The sequence below is a fragment of the Pleurodeles waltl genome, chromosome 1_2 (genome assembly GCF_031143425.1).
Source record: "Pleurodeles waltl isolate 20211129_DDA chromosome 1_2, aPleWal1.hap1.20221129, whole genome shotgun sequence".
NCBI lineage: Eukaryota > Metazoa > Chordata > Amphibia > Caudata > Salamandridae > Pleurodeles > Pleurodeles waltl.
In genome coordinates this window covers 553,540,793-553,559,622 of record NC_090437.1, presented here as the reverse complement: position 1 = coordinate 553,559,622, position 18,830 = coordinate 553,540,793, and positions in this window count along the sequence as shown.

The following is an 18,830-nucleotide window of genomic DNA, read 5'->3' as shown; positions in this document are numbered from 1 at the left end:
TGTTTGGAAGGCATATCATGGATCATTCTGCCCTTCAGGCTCCCACAAACGACGCATGTCAAATTGCTGTTGGCTACATGATGTACTGTCCTGCATGGAAGTGATGGGAGTGGAGTTTCATGTAGGTTCTATCTGCTCAGCCTGCGGAGTCCAGGGCCTGATAAATGTGTCTCCCAGTATGATTCCTAGTCTAGGGTGGGATGGAGTCACTGTGGCTACGCAGCTGTGGCCCTGTACCCACTCCCTGTACCCCCACAGATACTGTAATGTGGAAAATATGGTGTTCTGGGATAAAATCCTGCCCAGAATGCCTCGTTCCTTTGATTAGATTAGGAATGGGTACAGAGGTAAGTTGTTAAGGTAGTCCATATGTGCATTTTTCCTCATTGTCAATGTGTGTCTTTGACTCATGACAGGTCCCTTACTCCCACAGCTCTGTTGTCACCTTCACACAGGTCATATTTGTCCTTTACAGGCTTATTGCCTATAGTTTAAGGCACATCACCGTGCTATTATTCGACTGCTTTTTTTGACGTCAAATATTTGTTTATCAAACCCAAAGAGTTGTATTTTTTGGTTGTCCTGCAATTCCTTTTCTACCTTACTGTTGTTCCTGAGTGGCTTGTTGTTTGGCTACAGTTGGGTGTGTTTGTACCTACTTTCTGTTCCATTTGCTGTTGATTGCAGTGTCTGACCAACATAGAGAATGGTGTTTGTTGGGTGTATGGATATGTGTGTGTAAATGCAATTGTGTCATGACATTTTACACTGTTTGTTATGGTAAGTATTTCACCCTGTGTTGTCCAATGTGAGCATATATGGTGTTAGACTTGTCTCCCTATGTGGCTTATGAATTCAGCTGATGCGTGTCAGTTAGTTGCTGCAAACATGGAGTGTGTTCAGTTGTGCTAGCTATATTTACATTTGAGTGTGCATGTGTCCATTTAGCTTGTGTACCTTGCAGCCAGTTCCTCTAGAAGTATGTCCTATGCAGTTGGAGTTGAATGTGCTTTGTTGACTTTCACTTCCACATTGTGCAGAAGGGCCTGACATTTGGGTCTAGTACTATTGGGCTATGAGACACATGTGGGGCCATTTCCTGTGCACATCCTGTTTAGGGGCCTGTGCAAAGTGATATGTGTCCCAGTGCAGCCTCTTCCCATGAATGCTCCTGATGCCCCCATACATATCATGCAGTTATTTTTGGCATGGTGCACTTTGTCTATTTGTCTCTCTGTCTATTGTGTATTCCATTGTCCTTCCATTGTGCTGTGGTGTGTGTTGTGTATGTCCATTGCAGGACTGTTTACTCTGAGTGTTGTGTTTGTTCCATGCATCATCGATACATATGTGTGTTGTATGTGATGACAGTCCCCGGCTTGTGTGGAATGTGAGTGTGTGAGTTGAATTGGTAGATGTGATGTCTCTGTGTTGTTGGTGATGTGTGAGACAATGTTGTGTAGCCTTCTATATCCCTGTGCCTGAGATGTGTTTTTGTGTAGTGTTGCTGTGCAGTGTGAGTGACCAACCCAAAGGGGGTGTATTGTGACTGTGGATGTGTCCATCTTCTTGTATAATTTTGGACTGTGTACATGGTGAGAAACATACTTGGTACCCATAGCGTGACCCCCATATTATGTTGATGATGGTGCTATGATCTGCTGTTACGGTTGATGACACACATAGGTGTGTTTACTTACGTTTGGTTGCACCCACAGCAGCGGTGATGGTCAACAACAGCAGCAGGACGTGCGTGATGGGTTCCATGGCTGCACCAGACATGCAAGGCTGTCTGCGTGTGTGTCTCCCTTTATAGTCCCCATTTCTGCCTTGTGAGATGTAGTGGCTGGACCACCACTGCGACATTGGTGGTGTGCAACCTTATAATGTGTCCGACGGCAACACAGGCTCCGCTAGCCTGTTTGTGCTGCCTTGTGACTGTGGTGGTCTGTGCTGCCGGGGGGGGACCACTGTGATTTTTGCTCCATTAGGCCACATGACTTGTAATATGGCTGTCCAACAGCGGATGGACTGCCACCACCGCCATGGCGGTCGGCGGGCCGCCAAACTCGTAATGAAGCCCTAAGATGTTCTTTAACGGCTGTTAACATGAAAGATTTTAACCATTGTTTGCCCATGCTATATGTGGTGATGGTATCAGAGTGTTGTGTGGTGGCATAATGAAAGTCAGGTCGGCTCTCTCTAAAGCCCTGTGTGGAGTTTACAAAACATGCATGAAGGACATATGTGTCCACTGTCCATAATAAACACCCATTTAGACCTGAATGTGGTGAATTAAAGGTACCATTCTCGACCCACACATTGAGTTGTTCTTCAGTGACATTTAAAATAATTTGCCATTATTTCAAATTTAGCTGGTGAGGGAATACTGGGAGCATTCAATTCCTTAATTTTCACTAAGCATAAACAACTTGTTTGTTGTACAGTTGTTAGTGAGAAATATAATTTGTAATGGAATAAGGCATGTTCTAAATAATGCTTCCCTACCCTGTATTTGCCAATCTCTAGTTCCCCACATACTGTTTAAGTCAATTGACTTCAACAAGTATTTATAGCCTTCTGTAGCCTAATGGGAAACAAAGGAATCAGAATAAATCAATATTGTATCAGTTAACAAAATGTTCTGCAGTTTTGAAGGTGGCGATCTAAAATAACAAGACTCAGCATTTCTGGCATCGTGCTCAATAAAATATGAAAACTTTTCTGCATTACTTTTGGAACTCCCCACTGGCGGAGTTGGACAATGTTCCCTTTGGGTGTATTTATAAACAGTTCTCGTGGTGTGTGGTTTCTGCAGAAAATAATGTCCATAATGATGGTAACAGAACATTTCCCCGTAATTCGCAGTTGTCATATAAACATTGTCACTTTCAAACACATTGCAATATTCAATCTCCTATAGAATCAACTCTTTTTACATCCCAATAATCAGAAACAACCCCTGGTGGTATAATGTTGGTCATAGATACTTTGAATATATATGGAATGTGAATCATTTCCGTAGGACGGAAGATATGGAACTGTACTTTATCCCAAGCAGTCCCATGAGGAATTGGAATAGCTGAAATGTTCACTAGGGACAAGACTCTTCAGACCTTATGTGAGGACAGGTAAGATTTTAAAACCTCATCCACAAGTTCAGCAGGAAGTTCAGGAAGATAATGACCATGCATCAGCAGAAGGAAAACTTTGACAAAACCAATCCAGAAAAGGAAGGCAAGCAAAGTCAGAAATATCCACAGAAAGTACCATGGATGAATTAGGTAGTTATTTTTAAGACAGTTGAAAGGCTTAAGTGCTCTTGATACAGGTGCTGTGGAAGACGCTGAAGAATTTGAAAATAAGTTGTTAATGTCAGCAAAATAACCAGAAGCAGTTTATGCAGTTCGGTGGGGGTGAAGGTGAAGGAGAACTGGCAGATGTATCCCTTGGTGGTTCCTAGTAAATGATTCCATCCATTTGAGTTGAATTTGAATAGTATAAATCAGAACTTTGGGCATTTCTTGTCACTGATGTGGTGACCGGAACCAAGGAAAAGCTAATTTTCCACCCTCTCCAGGCTATCCACAGGTATATTCATTGTTGTTTAATGTCTGTAGCGGTACATCCTTATTGGCAGTGAGAAGGGTACAGGAACTACCCAAGAGTCCCCATGGTCTACTGTGTAGGACCGGCCACATGGTGTAGCTTGACATTGTCAACTGAAATGAATCGGTTCTCTTTAGAACCAGGCAGCAGTGGTATAATGACAGTTCTGGTACTGTGTATTCCCAGAACTGTAACTGGTACTCTATATGATGGGCAAAGTTTATTTTTCACAGCAATCTTTTCTTGCACTAGAGCCACAAATTTTGGAATCTAGCTAGTTGATGTTGTTGGCAAATCCCTAATTTCGAAGGTGGCGGCATGTGCAAATTAATTTTCATCACAGAACTGTTGTTCATTCATTTATCTCAAAAAGTTGTTTCTACTGCCACTGCACCAGAGCCATTAAGATCGGGGACATAGTTAGGTATCCCAAACAGTACCTCGAATAGAGAGCGTTATCCCCAAAACTTTCTGGGCAAATTATTTAGTGCTTTCTGGACTCCATGCAGGTGGTGCAGCCAGCTAAAACCTGTACCTAAGGATTTAAGTCTCTGGTTTCAGCTCCATAAACCTGTTTCACTTTGGATGATAGGGAGATGAGAAATGCATTTGAACACCCATCATCGCCATGGTGTCCCCGAATGCTCTAGATCAGTGGTTCCCAACCCTTTGACTTCTATGGAGCCCACTTTATCATTACTGGAACCCGGGGACCCCCACTGAATCATTTTTGGAATCTAGGGACCCTCCACTGAGTCATTACTTAAAGCTGGGGACCTAATCTGTTAATATTTTTTAATTTTCTAAGCGGGCACGAACCCCCTTTGGAGGCTGTGTGGACCCCTAGGAGTCCCCGGACCACAGGTTGGGAACCACTGCTCTAGATACAAAAGCAGGCCTCTGGTCTGAGTGGAATACTGCAACAGTATATGTCCTGATAAATGCTTGCAAATCTTTAATAATAGGTGGAGCATGAGCCAATCATTGAGGCCATACCCACAGAAATCTGGAGCATGAGTCAGCAGCTTCTAAGATGTATTTGTATGGACCTTCAGATAGTAAGGGACTGCAATGGTCCAGGCACACACATGAAAGTGGTTTGTTGGAAACAAAGAGAAGTGCCCCAGTGGGTATTTGATGGTCGACCCTTTAATTTGTAGCTGCCACACCAGCGTGGGCAGAAGCAACCCCCTCATGCGTTGCTTTGATGAGGTCTAATCTCTGGCCTTGGGTGGGGATCACATGATTACCCAACACCTTCATTGTTGCAAATGCAATGTTTTGGGCCCTTAAGAGCTAGGAATGTTTGCAGGATATGCCTTTGGAATGGACTTGCTGTCAGCTGAAGCCTTCACAACAGCCAGTGTTTCATCATCCAATCTCGTATGAGAACAAGTAATCACAGCAACAGAAACTATGGCTACTGCTGATTTGGCTGCCTCATCAGCCAAAGTGTCTCCAACAACATGTATTCCAACACGTTGGTGACCGGGTGTATTAACTACATGGGCCCTTGGTAGCTTGTTTTTAAGATCTGCTACCTTCCCCCTCAAAAATCTGTCTTTGGTGTTCCCTTTTGGAATATCTGAACCCCTTTTGGCAATCAAGAGGCAACATGTTTGTAGCCATTGGGTATTCAAGTTCATATTGAAGAAAGTCTTGTGTCTGAAGTTTTTAATCAAAAACATAAACTACATCAGTGGCCATCAGAGACATTGCCCATTAATTCCAACGTGGATGTAGTACTTTTGTGTTTAGAATGCTTGCTTTTGTAACAGCTTCAAGGGCGCTATTGAGGTAATAACAATAATGTGTTTCCCTGTGCCACAGGTCTCTCTTTTATGACAGCAGTCAGAATATTTTTAGTGGGAGCAAAACGTTGTTCAGTGGTGGAATACAAATGTGATTTGTAAGCTATTGGAACAGTATCTCCTTCATTGAATGTTACGTAGGTGAACCCAATGGAACAAAAAATTACTCTGATGACCAAGTTTGTTTTGTTATCACATGTATGTGTAAGTATTTAGCTTCAAGCATGTATTGTTGCAAAGCTCTAAGAATGCGTGTATGTTCTTATGCCCAATGTTTGCCTGGCAAATCTGGATGTTTTAAGTCATAAGGTGGTTTTATACATTGTGCATAATCTGGAATGCAGGTTTTGCCAGAACTGAAAAAGCCCAATAATTTTATCTTTTTGGTGGTTTTAGGAGGTTGCAACTGTGCTCACCTTTCTAGAAAGTAGGGTGCTAGACTTTTTCCCTCATCTGATAACTTGTATCCCAAAAATAGGACACTGAGAAAACCATTTATAGTTTTTAAAATTGAATTAATAGCTAAATTCAGAAATTCCGACAACAATGCGGACTTCCCATCTTAGGTATGTTCTGAGGTCTTCATCTGTGAGGTAGATATCATCTACATAGGACAACACCTTGGGGTCATTACCATGTAATATTGATGTTACACGGGCTGAGAACAATGCCGTACTGTTCTTATACTCTTGGGGGAATTAGCAAAAAGTTCTTTGACAGCCAAGCACACCGAAGGCACTCGGATCCCAACTTTCAGGTGCTATGTTTTGGCGGAAAAAAATGATGGGGATGTCCAAGGTTGTTTTGTATTTTGTTTGCACTAAATTGATAATAAGTGCTGTGCTGTGTGCATTTTGTATTGCAAACATGTGTGTGACTGTTATGGTGTCTGTAATCCAAGACTATTCTGAATGAATGGTCCAGCTTAGCTACAGGAAACAATCGGTAGCAAAGACTGTGCCTTCATGGGGCATGTATCCTTTTGTTAATCCAGTCACACTTGCAAATGTTTTCCGAAGCTAACAACCACTATAAAGAGATCTCCCTCCCTCTACATCCTTATTGATACCTTGGAGATAAGAGGACACAAAGGAAAACATCTTTTTCTTGCCTTGGCTTACTGATATCTACAAGTATAAACAAAAAATAAAGAAACTCCCATTCCTTTGTTCTTTTAATGCACCCAGAGATGGCCACCCAATCACTATGCATCTCCAAAGTTATTGTGGATGGGCAATAGATCTGTGTTTAAGGAATTGTGTTGCTCAAGTCATCCATCTGAATATTGCTCAGGTTGCAAGTTGTGACACTGAGCAGCTTGACCACCAAGTTACACACAGGCTATCTCTGGCATGTCTTTGTTTGATCTCTCACCAAAAACAAGAAAGGCTCAATGGGACACATTCACAGAACATTCCTATTTTTGCACTGCTAGTCAGCCACTTTTTAGACTGCATGAGTAAATATGAATGCACAGGTTTTCCAGTGCTTCCTCGCTGAATTAGTATGCACAGAACTGCACTGTGTGAGCATCAGAATACATTTGACTTAATTCTGGTACAAATAATTCAGACAATGTCTAGTTGTTTTACTTGCCTATTAAATTGTTTTAGGAAATAAATGTACATTTAAAAAAATAAACAGTTACTTATGTTAAATCAGAATTTGTACTCGTTAACCATGCCTGAGATTCTGAGCCACATCACTCTTCAAGAATAATTAGTAAATGTCCAACTTTGATAATGTTTTTTAAAGACAGAGAGAAAAGGAGGTTCTTGCTTTTTCAGTGAGCCGAGGACATAGGACATTGGGTGTCAGGGGGTTTTGGCCACAATAGTGTCAATGAAAATCTTCCTGGAATTTATAGTCTGAAAGGGTTTCTTAACAAAATAAAAAATAATAATCTGTGTATCGCAGGTCCAGTCTGCCAGGGTTTCTCCTAGAAAGCTGGAATGGTGCTGGAATAGCATGCTCAATGTGCAAGGGCAAAACACATATTGGGACACATTCTCAAGCTGCATTTTGTCTTAAATAAACTAGTACTGCAGTTGTACTTTTTTACTTACTACAAAATGCAATACCTAAACATTCGGGTGGACATGTTTCTTTTCTGTACATAGATCTTGTCGCAGTGGCTGAGACTTCTACACACGTAGATACACATTTTTATAGTAAATGTAGAAGGGACTGGGGGAGTGGTAGAAAACGGGGATTATTTTCCACAAAATCAGTGGGGTTAAGGCAAAATTTAGGGAGGGGCATGTTAATATGAAAACACACCAACAAAGAGTAAGACAATTTCAATCCAAAAAATATATTACGGAATCCTAAAGTTTAAAGTGACTTTATAGTTAGATGTTTAAGTGAGGAAAAAAAAAAAACTAACGTTTAAAAACCTGTGTACACCACTGAGGACCTCACAAATTAAATTACTGATAGCATCTCGAATTATATCATTGATGACATCACTGATCATTTCATCTATGATACTCCCATTCACATTACTTTATAAACATTAGATAATTTTAAAGATGAAAATTGGAGTCTATAGTCATACTGCATAGAGTTACTGTATGTAAATGTGTGGGTGCATAGAATCACAATTATGCACTGTAGGCAAGTGTGGTTATTCATTTTGAAAGATAAATGGTGCTCATTTTAAAAATTAGTAAAGTTTAGGGTGCAGGTCTTGCTCCATGTTAAGCAAGGTAGAGTCTGAGTGCACCTGATATGAGTAGCAGAGGCATGTCTCAAGGTAAAATAGTGTAAAGGTTAATAGCAATATTATGGGTGATGATATCATTGATGTCATTGATTTAATTTAAGATGTCACCAGTGATGTCACCCATTATGTAATTTAACAGGTCAAGAATGATGCAATATGTGAAGTCAGATGCAGCACATGATGGTATGCTACATTACTCCCAATGTGTTTAAGCCTCATTACCCTGACTCTGATGCTGTGCCACATTACCTTGTGCATAAATACTATGTATGATGTGTGGACATAGAAGAAATGCTACCCTAGAGGCAGTTAGAAAGGTTCTTTCCTGAGCTGATATTAAACTATTTAGATTATTTTATAGAAATATAAAATATTTAAATTAATTGAATATATAACTTTTAACCAAGTTTACTACAAGTGGTAATGTGTTTTTTTAAAATGTTTTTTCTAAATTCCAGTCTAGTATTCTTTATTTTAAATTATCTTACATTTATATTTTGCATTGGAATATTTTAATTAATTAAAAAATAATTACAGTTCTCTATACTTCATCACCCGATGATGATGATCTTGACCAACAGATCGTAATTTCCTAACAGTAAATTGACTTTTGCAACTTCAGTCATAGAAGGCTTCAACTCCTCATTTGGGGGAGTGGAAGCGTGTTAATCTGCTGCTAGGTGTACATTTTCTCTCGGAAATAGTGAATAGCAAAAAAGTGGAAAGTTACATTGAATTGTTGGAGTAAATCTGCATGTGAGTTTATCCTCACATGTAAATTCATCTTTGTGAATCAGGCACATTTGTAGCATTTTATGAATGTTTCACCAGTGGGAATGTGTAGCACAGCGAGACAAAGGGAGCATAAAGCTTTCCTCAGTCTGAGATCATGAACAAGGAAGACAATCATCTCATTAGCCAAGATATGAAAGAGAGTATCAAATGTCCGACATAGACACTCATTTAGGCACTTGTTTGCATGAGAAGAAGAACATGGCTGGAACAAGTTACAGTCACAATAATGAAAAATTGTTATTCTACAACCCCTCTCAATTATGCTGTTTATTGAGAATGCTTACAACGTATCAATGAGTATACAAAATAAGGACAACCCTCTAAGCCTAGGGGACCAGAGTCTTCTCAACCTGCATATATTCAAAGTTGGCATAGCGAGGAGTGGAGATACCTCCCACTCATGATTGGATCACTGAAGGCATCACAGACTTAGGACTGTTTAAAATATCAATAGAATATGGATAAGCACAAATATTGTGAAGGCTAGCTATGAGGATTAACTTGGACTCATTGAGCCATGACTTGGAGATACCTTGATGAATTTATTACATTTGAGTAATCCCTTTTAAGGTGGTAGTGTAGTTAGACGATTATGTCCTGAGGAAACCCCTTAAATTGATCGAGGGTTGAAACATAGACTAACTCTCCCATTTGGCAGGCACATAAGACTTTAGATGGAGGTAATGCATAGTAAGAGAAGAATGTAAATCTGCAAAAAAACAAAAATGATTAATATATGTCTAATTCCCTAATCTCCAAAAATGCCTTTTAGCCATGACCAAACATCAACAAATGCAAATCTGTCATCAAGAGTATGTAATCCAGCAAAACTCCAAAATATGATTAGAGACTAAACCTAGGGCAATTGAAGTTGAGTTAGCTACCTCCTCTAAATCATTGACTACTTGCAGCATGTCATAGATAGACCATCCTACCTCATAACTATGTGAAAAATGAAAAAGGATTGGGTAGTCTAGAAGACCTTTCTTGGTAATTGTGTGCACAATTGAGGGAGTCATTATTTAAGGTGTAGCATGGCTGGGTTTAGATAAGCAGAATAGCAGTGTTCAAAACGAGTACGGGGATAGCCGAGCATTGGCTTGGTTTCCATAGATGTAGAATGTTCCATTCTGGTCAGCTGGGCCACTATGAGTGGACAGGTCTCCAGAGAGAACTTCAACATAAGAACATAAAAGTAAGAGAAAGTTGGATCAGTAATTGCTGAAAGTAACACATCACACTCATTTTGGTCCATGAAAATATTTCCTTTTCTTTCACAATTCAGTCCATAAGAAGTATCTGCATGGTGGTTAGCAAAGGGTAAAATCCATTGAGCAGGTAGGTAAATCAGGCTGGTGGTTCAAGAGTCGAAAAAGAATGGTGACATCTTCAAATTCAGGAATAAAATTACCATATGTCAGAGTGGACAGAGCAGTTCTTGCCTCAAAAGCCTGTGACATGGATTCCCAGAGATGATATGAACCCAACTCCTTGTACCTAACATTTCTTACTCATGGGATTCATAAACATCAAGGAAGATCACTCAGGACTAATAAAATGGGAGTGGATCTGGGGGTGCTGTATATTTTTTCACATGAGTTGCTGTTGTACCTTGAAAGAAAAAGAATCTGTGGACTCTTATCACTTGACTTCTCCTGAAATACGTCCCCTACATGTTCACTCCCAAATCTACCTGCAATCAGCTTGCTCTTGTGTAGGGATCTGTGCTGGGGTAGTGGGTACTGTTTACATCCTCTGGCCTTTCTGAGGTCAGAAATCTCTAAGGACAATGTAGATTTGTTCTTTGAGCTGCTCACAAGAATCCTTCTTCAAAATTGCAGTCTTGTGACTTTGTACAAAACACCAACAGTGTCAACGTATTTATACATTACTATTTCACTTTAGAACCTATTAAACACCAGAAGTATTTCTCTGTTTCATATGAATCTCTTAGCAAGGATGAAGTTTTTCAAAATAGTATTTCATCGCACTTTTAGGTTATTTCAGGAATTGATTTTTCCCAAATAACTCAACAGTGTTTGTCTTGGACAGCTATATATTAGCCATCCTAAGCTTATTTTAGGATATTGGCTATGCTTAACTAGATGTGAATGGTAGCTTGTATGCACAGCTTTGCTGATTTCTCACTGTTCCTTTTTTTTTTTCTTTTTAGATGCTCAGCAACCGGGAGGTCCATAGTTTATGAGGGACTTCAAAGCTGAAGCGAGAAACTCCGAATGTCTCAATGATGGAGAACTTCAGGTAAGATGGGATGAAGAGATGTTTTCAGCTTCAAGACTTTTTGAGGCAAAACAAAAGACAAGGCTTGGGCATTGTTTAAATACTGATCATGCCCAAGATGGTTGCAGAGATTTAACAAAATCCCTCAAGACTTTGGCAAATCCACTGACAGGGACCAAACATGAATATAAACACAACAAAACAATACAAGAACCATATCGGTGGTCGAAGTGGGTAGGATCTGAGGTTCACAAAGTGTCCATACAAAAAACAGTTCCCTTTTATCGCCTGTGCTTGAGAGTGGGGAAGATAGTTCAGAGTAATGTTCAGACATGTTTTGTGTGACTTGGATGCCTAGATAGCTGATAGGGTGTGGGGTCAGATGATTAGTTTCCGATAATTAGTTTGCATCTAAGCTGGCAAGATTGAATCTTGAGTATTAAAAAGCAATGCCTTGGATTTTGATTTGTTAAACTGATAGCCTCCCAGATTAGAAACCATTTGGATTTTACTGAAGGCCTTCTCAATTTTCTGGGAATTGGCTTCAAGGTACAAAATTGCATCATCCGCAAAATGTTTTAGCTTAGGCGCACCTGGCATCAGACGTTTTATAGAGTTATCCTGTCTCAAAACTGAGGCAAATGGCTCAATAAAAAGAGCAAAAAGGACCGGAGACATAGAAAACCCCTGCCCGGTCCCACGCCGTATTGAAACCTTACTGACTGCTTGTGAATTGATTAAGACGTTAGCCTCCCCCCCCCTTGGTGAAGGTTGGAGAAACATTTGACTATTTTATTAGGAAATATGAATTTTGGAAGGATTGCAAAAAGGAGTTACCATTGCACAAGGGCAAAGGCTTTTCCCGCATTGAGCATTATTACAGCTGCTTTGATTTTATTAATAGAATAATAGTCAATTGCCTGAAGCAGGAAGTTAGTGTTAGTGGAGGAATCCTTGGAGAAATCCACACTGGTTATGGTCAATAAGACCCTGGGTGAGGGGTGTAATATGAGCTGCCCAGAGTTTCATAAGAGTCTCTAAGAATCTTATAGTCATTATTAAGAAGACTCACAAGGCGATTGTAGGAAAGTACCATCTTGCCTGGCACGTTACCCCCATTTTTACATGTATGTCAGTTTGTTTTTGCCTGTCTCACTGGGATCCTGCTAGCCAGGACCCCAGTGCTCATAGTTTGTGGCCTGAATGTGTATACCTGTGTAGTGCCTAACTGTGTCACTGAGGCTCTGCTAATCATAACCTCAGTGCTCATGCTTTCTCAGCCTTTAAATTTGTCACTATAGGCTAGTGACCACTTTTACCAATTTCAATTGGCATACTGGAACACCCTTATTATTCCCTGGTGTATGGTACCTAGGTACCCCGGGTATTGGGTTCCAGAAGATCCATATGGGCTGCAGCATTTCTTTTGCCACCCATAGGGAGCGCAGACAAACCTTTACACAGGACTGCCATTGCAGCCTGAGTGAAATAACGCACACGTTATTTAATAGCCATTTTCACTGCACTTGAGTAACTTATAAGTCACCTTTATGTCTAACTCACACTTGCTGAAGGTTAGGTGCAAAGTTACTAAGTGTGGGGGCACCCTTGCACTAGCAAAGGTGCCCCCACATAGTTCAGGGACATTTCCCCGGACTTTGTGAGTGCAGGGACACTATTACACGCATGATTCACAAAGGTAACTCCGAACATTGGCATGTAACATGTCTAAGATCATGGAATTGTCCCCCCAATTCAAATCTAGTATTGGGGAGTCAATTCCATGCATCCTGGGGGCTCCACTATGGACCCCCAGTACTGCCAAACTAGCTCTCTGGGGTTTTCTCTGCAGCTACAGCTGCTGCCACCACACATACAGGATTCTGCCCTCCTGGGGTCTGGGCAGCCCAGTCCCAAGAAGGCAGAACAAATAATTTCCTCTGAGAGAGGGTGTTACACCCTCTTTCTCTGGAAGTAGGTGTTAAAGGCTGGGGAGGGTTAGCCTCTCCCAGCCTCTGGAAATGCTTTGAAAGGCACAGATGGTGCCCTCCTTGCATAAGCCAGTCTACACCGGTTTAGGGAACCCCCAGTCCCTGCTCTGGCACGAAACTGGACAAAGGAAAGGGGAGTGACCACTCCCTGCCCATCACCACCCCAGTGGTGGTGCCCAGAGCTCCTCCAGTGTGTCCCAGACCTCTGCCATCTTGTTTCCAGAGGTGTGAGCGCACTCTGGAGGCCTCTGAGTGGCCAGTGCCCGCAGGTGACGTCAGAGACCCTCCTGATAGGTGCATACATGACTATGTGGCCAATCGTCCTCTGAGGGCTATTTAGGGTCTCTCCAGTGGGCGTTTCCTCAGATTACGACTTGCAAGAATTCATCAGGGTTCCTCTGCACTTCTCTCTTCGACTTCTGCCAAGGATCGACCGCTGACTGCTCCAGGACGCCTGCAAAACTGCAACAAAGTAGCCAGAAGACTACCAGCGACATTGTACGCCTAATCCTGCCAGCTTTCTCGACTGTTTCCTGGTGGTGCATGCTCTGGGGGCTGCCTGCCTGCCTTCACCCTGCACTGGAAGCCACAAAGAAATCTCCTGTGTGTCAATGGAATCTTTCCCCTGCTTCAGAAGGCACCAAACTTCAGCTTCACTGGTACTCTGGGTCCCCTCGTCTTGACAGGTGGCCCCTGGAACACAGGTGGTAGGCCCAAGTGACCCAGACTGTCCAGTTGTCCAATTGTCTGAATTTGGAGGAAGTAAGTCCTTGCCTCCCCTCCCCAGACAGTAATCCTGTGCACCGTGTGTTCTGCAGCTACAAGGGCTTCTGTGCACATGTCCTAGAAATCCTGCATGCACATCCTAGCACTCCGTCCTGCGATGCTCAGCTCCCTGAGTTGATCTCCGGTGTCGTGGGACCTCCTTTTGCAGTGTTGAGACGACTGCTGTGTTCAGTCTTCTTGAACCCATGTTAAATGACTTCTGCGGGTGCTTCCTGCCTGTGCGTGGGCTCTCTACATTGCTGAGGGCCCCCTCTGTCTCCTCTCCCAAGTGACGACATACTGGTCCTTCCTGGGCCCGGGCAGCACCCTTTTTCTTCAACCGTGACTCTTGGAGTTAGCAAGGCTTGTTTGCTGTATTTCACCAAGGAAACAACTCTGCATCCTCCAGCACACCGTGGGACATCTTCTGCACAAATAAGGACTTCCTACCTCCTTTCGTTGTTGCAGAATATTCAGCTTCTTCCAACCGGAGGCAGCCATTTTGCACCTTCATCTGGCGTTTAGTAGGCTCCTGCCCCCCCCGGACACTTTAGCAACTCTTGGACTTGGTCCCCTTCCTTTGCAGATCCTTAGGTCCAGGAATCCGTTTTCAGTGCTTTGCAGTCTGCTGTGGTCCTTGCAAAATCCTTTATCACGACTTTAGTGTGTTTCTGGGGAAATAGTAGTACTTTACTTCTACTTTCCAGGGTCTTGGGTGGGGTATCTTTTACACCCTTAGTGGTTTCTTACACTCCCAGCGACCCTCTACACACTACACTAGCCTAGGGGTCCATTAGTGGTTCGCATTCCACTTTCTTAGTATATGGTTTGTGTTGCCCCTAGGCCTATTGCATCCTATGGTATTTTACATTGTTTTCACTACTTTCTGACTGTTTTACTTACCTGATTTGGTTTGTTGTGTATATTTTGTGTATGTTACTTATCTCCCAAGGGAGTATATCCTCTGAGATATTTTTGGCACATTGTCACTAAAATAAAGTACCTTTTATTTTTTTAATAACACTGAGTATTGTCTTTCTTAGTACCTATATGATATAAGTGGTATTGCATGAGCTTTGCATGTCTCCTAGGTCAGCCTTGGCTGTTCTGCTATAGCTACCTCTATCAGCCTAAGCTGCTAGAACACTACTACATGCACCTAGTAAGGGATAACTGGACCTGGCATAAGGTGTAAGTACCATTGGTACCCACTACAAGCCAGGCCAGCCTCCTACAGTGATAAGAATCAGGTTTTTCGCCAGGCTTCACTTTCTTAAGGAAGCTGACAATTACTGCCCAGGTAAATGAGCTAGGTACTTTTTCTCCATTAAGTACTGCATTAAAGAGTGTGGCTAGGGTCGCTGCAATCTGCTCAGACAGAATTTTGTACACCTCCACTGGAAGACCATCTTCCCCAGCAGCTTTGCCCTTTGGAGAGTCCCTAGTGGCTTCTTCTGCCTCAGCTTTAGTGATTGGCTGCAGCAGTGCAGATTGGAGCTCTTGATCGAGACTCAGTAAAGAGACTGATCCGAGAAATTTGTAAATGAGCTCATCACTTGTAGCTGACTTGGGAGTATAGGTATTTGTGTAGTGAGCTAGAAACACCTTTCCTATCTCTTTGGCTTGGTCCACCATACGCCCCTGAGACGCGTCAAAAATGGATTTAATGAAAGAGGGATTCTGACATTTTTAAATATAGTGTGCCAAAAATTTGCCTGCATGCTCACTCTCCTCGTAAAATAGCTGAAAGCATGTATTATGATTAACAATATCTTGTTCTAAGAAAAAAGTCTTCAATTGGGTTTTAGCATCATGGAGGCAAGTCCATGACTTATGATTGCAGAGTGACTGATGCAGGCACGTGGTGTGGTTAAGTTCCTGCTGAAGACTGTTGACTTTTTCCTTCATGGCGTTTCTAAGAAAGGCATTAAAAGCTATGGCATCCCTTCCTCTCTAATGTGTGCCTTACATGACTCCCAAACGGCAAAGATAGAGGCAGTTAAAAACTCAGCAACTGATGCTTTGAGAATAGAGATCCAGCCTTCATTGATTAATAAAGATTTGTCCAAAGACCACCTGGGTCTTTCTTGATGCTGATCAGAGGAAGACAGTTGAACCAATGGAACAGAGCGATCCGAAAAAGGGGTTGGATATTATGTCAGAACCGACTCTATCCCAAAATGAGATACTATGAAGAAATCGATTCTTGATGGCGAGTTAAACCTTTTTGAAAATCAGGGATAACATTGATCTTGTGAATGGTCCAGCCGTCAAGGATCCTGCAGAGCCAGATCACTGATGAATTTTGTCAAAAATCAGTGTGCTTGTGGCTTGTTTTGTGAACGATTTTTATGGGAGGCATCTAGATTCATATCTTGAATACCAAGACTACCAAGAGGCCAGGAAGTGTGCTCAAAAGGTCGTAGAGGCTTTGCAGAGAGGAAGTTTCATCTTCTATGGGACCATAGAAGCTTGAAATATGCATTACTTGTTTTCCTACCTTGATGCTAAGTACTATTCAAATTGCTTGAGAATCACGATGGACCTCAAGGACTTCTCCTTGGAAGACCCGAATGAAGAGAACTGCCACCACTCGGACAGCCAAATGATCAGAGGCAAAAAAGGAATGTGAAATGAAGTTTGGGATGCTAGGGCAGTTAGCCTGTTGTTTAAAATGAGTTTCCTGTAATAGAATCACCTGGGCCTGGAAGGATCTTAACCAGTGGAGTATTGCTCATTAGTAAAGATCTAGTGATTGAGGGAAGTCTTCTCTTTCACCCTCGTGTTTATTGGTTGAGTGGTGGAACAGTACCTCCATCCCACTCCCGAGTGTTTTTTTTTAACCTTGGCTGAGACCCTCCATGAGCAATAAAATGTAGGTTTTTGAGGTTCTTGAGCCAATTTTAATTATTCTTTCTCCAGCTCCTCTCTGATTGTAGGTTTAAATTTACTCCTACATCCCCTAAATCATGGCACGCACTTACTAGTCAAGATCTCGGGCAAAAAGCCCCCTTGAGGGGCCCGTCAGATATTGCAGTGCCATTCTGACGAAGAGCATGCCTTGTGATGAAGCATGACATCCAATGGATGTGTGAGGCTTTTCCTTCTATTTTGCGAACTGCCTATTGGATTTTTGTCTATTTCTGTGGAATAGTGTACCTTTTGGACTTGTGATCCCCGTTGTATTCCCTTGTCATTTCTGATCAGGAGAAGGATTCTAAACCTCAGGAAGAAGTCTCATGGTGGTATCTTTATTACAGTGATAGCATCAGTCCGTGCACATGGGTAGGCTTCGGTCCATCTAGGGAACACACATACTAGAATATAATCATAATACAACATCAAGGCATCTAAAAGAAATCTATTTGCATTTGGACAGAAGGTGAGTGGCTGTTCAGCAGTGGTGGCCTTGACACATGACATAGGCTTCACAGTATTGTTGAGTGATGGAAGAGCAATCGGGAGCAAGTCCCGGAGTACCTGTGGTATGAACCATGCTGTCTCTGTTAAAATAGGCAGCACAATGGTACAATAAGACCAAATGTGGGAGCAGTACTCTGAGAAAGAATACCTCCCTCTCCTTGTCTGATCACAGGCCATCTGGATTGCATTTTCAGCTTAATTTTAGCCATTATTTTCACTCTCAGGTGCACATTCTTGTAACTCAACAACATTCTTTAGGGTAGCAATAAGGGGATCAGCAACCTAAGATACACAGAAAGTGACTTCCGACTCAGGAAACAAAGCACTTTGATCATTAAAAGCATTACCCTACGACTCCTCTTTCTAAGTGGATTGATGTGCAGCACATTTGGCAATAGAAACTTTCAAAGGCAATTAAAGCACATCAAGTAAACCTAAAACCCATTTTAATAGGGGGCAGCATGGAGGTGAGGAACCCTCGCTGCACCCAAAGGAGACTGAAGTCATGGCCCACCCTGAAGGTGTATTTAGAACCAGTGAAGATGGCAACAGTTTTCTGTACACCTAGGGTGCAGGAATATGTGAAGTCTACCAGCTGCACCACATGAGAAGAATATACATGTAGCAAAACATAAATTCTCAGTAACTTCATGTATAGCGCAGACAAGCATACCAGGCAACCAGAATTCCTTTATTGTTTCACAGACATGAACCATTAGCATAACATACATGTTCACAGTTGGATAGAGGTTTATAAGTGAGGTCTATATGAGATTCTGTCAAGTAAGCAGTTCTGAGCTTGCAATCATTAGGCTCACCATCGAGGGCCTTGAGGAAGAGAGAAGCAGGGTTCAATGTGTAGCATTGTATTAATTTTATTATATGAGAAGCAGATAGCAGCAGTATTTCAAATACTGACAATAGGGACAAGGAAAGGTGCTGAATTTTAGTGGTCCACCAGAGACATGAGCTACTGCAAACGTGGCTGGTCATCCTAACACATTGTTTGAAGAGGCTTCAACTATATGGTTGAGTAGTGACCACTGCACGGGCTTTGATGCACCCCTGCGGCATCCAGAGCAAATGAATAATATGCAATCAGTTTCTTTTGCCTTTACAGTATGAAATGTTTGGCATATTCAGGCAATGATAATTCAGGTTCAGAGGACAATGCTTGATACAATTGCTTGGTCTGCCTCATTGGACCAAGACAAAGCTCTGATAGTGTGCTTTTTAGGTCTTACCTTTAAGACAGCATAAACCGTTTAGTTGCAAAATACCTATTCTGAAGTTACAATGGGCTTACAGCCCGCCTTTTAGTTACCATTGATTGGCTTCGTCACTCTCATTTGCTTGCTCCTTAGTTAATGACTTGCATTCCTCTTGATGTGCTTGTCCCTTCTCTAGAGTAAAGTCTATGATTCTTTTGATTGACTGACCTATGTCCTCCACTGCTTACTTTTAGGGAAC